We start from the raw sequence: 5,000 nt of genomic DNA, 5'->3' as shown, positions 1-5,000 counted from the left end.
CCTAGGAAGACACGCTGATTCCTTCAGTGTAGCGCGCGTGCGGCCCAGAACATCTAAGGGCATCACAGACCTGTTATTGCTCAATCTCGTGCGGCTAGAAGCCGCCTGTCCCTCTAAGAAGAAAAGTAATCGCTGACAGCACGAAGGATGTCACGCGACTAGTTAGCAGGCTAGAGTCTCGTTCGTTATCGGAATTAACCAGACAAATCGCTCCACCAACTAAGAACGGCCATGCACCACCACCCACCGAATCAAGAAAGAGCTATCAATCTGTCAATCCTTCCGGTGTCCGGGCCTGGTGAGGTTTCCCGTGTTGAGTCAAATTAAGCCGCAGGCTCCACTCCTGGTGGTGCCCTTCCGTCAATTCCTTTAAGTTTCAGCTTTGCAACCATACTTCCCCCGGAACCCAAAAGCTTTGGTTTCCCGGAGGCTGCCCGCCGAGTCATCGGAGGAACTGCGGCGGATCGCTGGCTGGCATCGTTTATGGTTAGAACTAGGGCGGTATCTGATCGCCTTCGAACCTCTAACTTTCGTTCTTGATTAATGAAAACATACTTGGCAAATGCTTTCGCTTCTGTTCGTCTTGCGACGATCCAAGAATTTCACCTCTAACGTCGCAATACGAATGCCCCCGCCTGTCCCTATTAATCATTACCTCGGGTTCCGAAAACCAACAAAATAGAACCGAGGTCCTATTCCATTATTCCATGCACACAGTATTCAGGCGGGCTTGCCTGCTTTAAGCACTCTAATTTGTTCAAAGTAAACGTGCCGGCCCACCGAGACACTCAACTAAGAGCACCCTGGTAGGATTTCAACGGGGTCCGCCTCGGGACGCGCAAGCACGCCTTCGGCTCGCCCCACCGGCAGGACGTCCCACGATACATGCCAGTTAAACACCGACGGGCGGTGAACCAACAGCGTGGGACACAAATCCAACTACGAGCTTTTTAACCGCAACAACTTTAATATACGCTATTGGAGCTGGAATTACCGCGGCTGCTGGCACCAGACTTGCCCTCCAATAGATACTCGTTAAAGGATTTAAAGTGTACTCATTCCGATTACGGGGCCTCGGATGAGTCCCGTATCGTTATTTTTCGTCACTACCTCCCCGTGCCGGGAGTGGGTAATTTGCGCGCCTGCTGCCTTCCTTGGATGTGGTAGCCGTTTCTCAGGCTCCCTCTCCGGAATCGAACCCTGATTCCCCGTTACCCGTTACAACCATGGTAGGCGCAGAACCTACCATCGACAGTTGATAAGGCAGACATTTGAAAGATGCGTCGCCGGTACGAGGACCGTGCGATCAGCCCAAAGTTATTCAGAGTCACCAAGGCAAACGGACCAGACGAGCCAATCCGATTGGTTTTGATCTAATAAAAGCGTCCCTTCCATCTCTGGTCGGGACTCTGTTTGCATGTATTAGCTCTAGAATTACCACAGTTATCCAAGTAACGTGGGTACGATCTAAGGAACCATAACTGATTTAATGAGCCATTCGCGGTTTCACCTTAATGCGGCTTGTACTGAGACATGCATGGCTTAATCTTTGAGACAAGCATATGACTACTGGCAGGATCAACCAGGGAGCTGCGTCAACGAGAGCTGAGCAGCCGGCCGCCCGGGAGTGTGTCCCGAGGGCCCGCGCGAACACGCAAGCGTCCGCTCAATTATTCTGCAAACAGGAGGAGGCTGAGCTCCCCTGCACGATACACCTCGAAACCCTCTCAGGTCCCGGCGGCGCGCAGCGCCGTCCTAAGTACTTGGTCGGGTTCGAGAGAGGCGCAATCGCCCGGAGATGGGCGAGTAGACGCTTTCAGTGCGAACACCCGTGCTCCCAACTGAGCTTGCCGCTGCCGACAGAGGCCCGGGAGCGTGCTGTCGTGGCATTGCCGGCGGGAAACAACACGCGCCACCTACGGTGACCGGCAGCTCCAACGCCAGCGCCACAGAAGGGCAAAGCCCCACTTGGGTGCAGAAGCGAACTCTCCCAGCACAGCGCACGCGCCAACACGTCCGCAGAGCTGCGATACAAACCACCTGCGAGAACCGCTGGGGGCGACCGAGCAGCAGACGGCGTCGCGACGCCGAGTGCCGGGCGGCGGCGCATCCTCAACGCACACAGTCCGCAATCGGACCAGCACACTGCAGATGTCCACCGCGCTTCGCACCGGGCTCGGCAGAACCCACTTTGGCCGCCTGGCGCCGCGCGCAGGGTGCGCCGGCGCATAGCTGGGACGCCAGCCGGGCCCGTCGGCCGGCGCTCCTGCCACTGGGCGCCCCCCACCAGCCGGCTGTAGTGCGTGCGCTCACGCAGCGCGCGGCCAGCACGCCGGGCGGCCCCCCCTCACCGGCCGGGGACTGTCCCGCCAAGCCACAGCCTCGTATCGCTTCATACCCACATGGCCAACTCAGGTTCGGGGGCATGGCGGGTACCGCCGAAACAACCGGTTCATAGATGTACCGATCGTCGCTATCACCGATGCACCTGCAGCGCGAACAACCGCTCAACAACTGATTTCCAGTTCATTTGCGGATCTTTGGCAGCAAACGTATACGTCAATCTACATTTGCGAAATCTACGATTCTGGCATGCCTGCATGTTATGTGTCACGACACGCTACATCAGCCCACATACACACTGCGGCATGTACACGAGAGAACACGTGGAAGATGGTCCGCGCACGTGTGCAATGTCCCTTGCGCGGTCGACTGTCAACCGGCCTCTGTAGCATGTCGCAGATGTGGAACGCGGTCCACCGTGCTATCATGTTGTGTGGGGCAATACGATTAAATAGGAAAACCCTCGTCGCTACATCAACAGACGGCTCACGCTGATTCCCGGCAGAGGGAGGAGGGGGGGGGGGGGGGGGGCCAACATGCAATACTTTCGTCCGTACCTACCTACCACATGTCTGTACGGCGTACAACAGCGCAATCTCGCTGTAATGGGGAGACGAGACAAGTAGCATCGTGCACAACATATGGCCCTTATGATTCGCCATTGTAGGGCGCAGCCGGTGTACGGTCAAGCATGTGCCACATTATGTCACTCAGTACGTAACGACGGATGATCAGTGTGGGTTACGCGTACATCAGCGGACAGTCCACACAGGCCGTACCACAACGTACACTGACTGCATCGACAACCGAATGCAACTGAACAGCTGCAAGGCTCATTTCACAAACAAACGCCTGACCGACCAGCTTGGAAGGGCAGGAGGGGAGGGCGATATTCGTTCTGTAGCGGTACACCCTTCCAGTGGTTAGCGGGACTGTGTAGAAAGTACGCAACACTCGAAAGACCTTTATGTGAGGGTACGCACCATGGCATCAAGAAATACACATGACACCAGAGGATCCAAGCAGTGAACTATGTTCAGAGGGTTGCTGTTAGGCAAAGCTACATTCCTGTGACGTTACATGTGACAGTTAAGGTGCAGTGTAAGTTAGGTTAAGGTGCAGCGTAAGTTAGGTTAAGGTGCAGCGTAAGTTAGGTTAAGGTGCAGCGTAAGTTAGGTTAAGGTGCAGCGTAAGTTAGGTTAAGGTGCAGCGTAAGTTAGGTTAAGGTGCAGCGTAACTTGGGTTAAGGTGCAGCGTAACTTGGGTTAAGGTGCAGCGTAACTTGGGTTAAGGTGCAGCGTAACTTGGGTTAAGGTGCAGCGTAAGTTAGGTTAAGGTGCAGCGTAACTTGGGTTAAGGTGCAGCGTAACTTGGGTTAAGGTGCAGCGTAACTTGGGTTAAGGTGCAGCGTAACTTGGGTTAAGGTGCAGCGTAACTTGGGTTAAGGTGCAGCGTAACTTGGGTTAAGGTGCAGCGTAACTTGGGTTAAGGTGCAGCGTAACTTGGGTTAAGGTGCAGCGTAACTTGGGTTAAGGTGCAGCGTAACTTGGGTTAAGGTGCAGCGTAACTTGGGTTAAGGTGCAGCGTAACTTGGGTTAAGGTGCAGCGTAACTTGGGTTAAGGTGCAGCGTAACTTGGGTTAAGGTGCAGCGTAACTTGGGTTAAGGTGCAGCGTAACTTGGGTTAAGGTGCAGCGTAACTTGGGTTAAGGTGCAGCGTAACTTAGGTTAAGGTGCCAACGTGGGTTAGGTTAAGGGGCCAACGTGGGTTAGGTTAAGGGCCAACGTGGGTTAGGTTAAGGGGCCAACGTGGGTTAGGTTAAGGGCCAACGTGGGTTAGGTTAAGGGCCAACGTGGGTTAGGTTAAGGGCCAACGTGGGTTAGGTTAAGGGCCAACGTGGGTTAGGTTAAGGGCCAACGTGGGTTAGGTTAAGGGCCAACGTGGGTTAGGTTAAGGGCCAACGTGGGTTAGGTTAAGGGCCAACGTGGGTTAGGTTAAGGGCCAACGTGGGTTAGGTTAAGGGCCAACGTGGGTTAGGTTAAGGGCCAACGTGGGTTAGGTTAAGGGCCAACGTGGGTTAGGTTAAGGGCCAACGTGGGTTAGGTTAAGGGCCAACGTGGGTTAGGTTAAGGGCCAACGTGGGTTAGGTTAAGGGCCAACGTGGGTTAGGTTAAGGGCCAACGTGGGTTAGGTTGCCAGAGATGTGTCAAATCAGGATGTACGTTTGGCTGGTGTCAGGTGGTGGGTTGGTTCGATGCCTTTATAAGGAGTGTGGCCAAAGGGTATTTTATTACTTGTACCTTTTGTGTTGTGGCGTGGCGTTGCGTCCTGTGTTGATACTGGGTGGACCACTGTGGGTGTTGCTGGCTGATTTGAGCTGCGTTGTTTGCGGGTGGTGTGAGACATTCTGTCTTATTAGTGGACGTGACGTTCCTCTTGTCGTTCTTTGGATAGTGTCCTGTGGCAGCGAGGATAAAATGGATGTTGTTGAACGATAGTGCTTTGGTGCTTTCGCTTTGTTACACACAGAGTGGACTGTGAGATAGGGTGACTGGGTCGAGTGCGGTTCACACTGTCCTCCCCAGTTTACAGTATGTATCATCTATGTATGTGGTCCTGCATCATTTACTAAGCAGGGACGTCAGACGACTGAAATA

General features: G+C 54.2%; 1 non-coding gene across 1 annotated transcript in view; it reads right to left on the bottom strand.

The window, feature by feature from the left end:
• LOC126317629 (small subunit ribosomal RNA) overlaps positions 1 to 1,589 on the bottom strand; it is a 1,893-nt gene extending 304 nt beyond the window's left edge. The window contains exon 1 of the ribosomal RNA XR_007556775.1: positions 1 to 1,589. This exon is cut by the window's left edge and continues 304 nt beyond it. This is a non-coding gene — a ribosomal RNA (small subunit ribosomal RNA).
• Positions 1,590 to 5,000: the final 3,411 nt, after the last annotated feature.

The sequence above is a fragment of the Schistocerca gregaria genome, unplaced genomic scaffold, assembly GCF_023897955.1.
Source record: "Schistocerca gregaria isolate iqSchGreg1 unplaced genomic scaffold, iqSchGreg1.2 ptg000639l, whole genome shotgun sequence".
NCBI classification, from domain to species: domain Eukaryota; kingdom Metazoa; phylum Arthropoda; class Insecta; order Orthoptera; family Acrididae; genus Schistocerca; species Schistocerca gregaria.
Note: the sequence above shows the minus strand (reverse complement) of the source record. Positions and strands in the feature narration are given on the sequence as shown.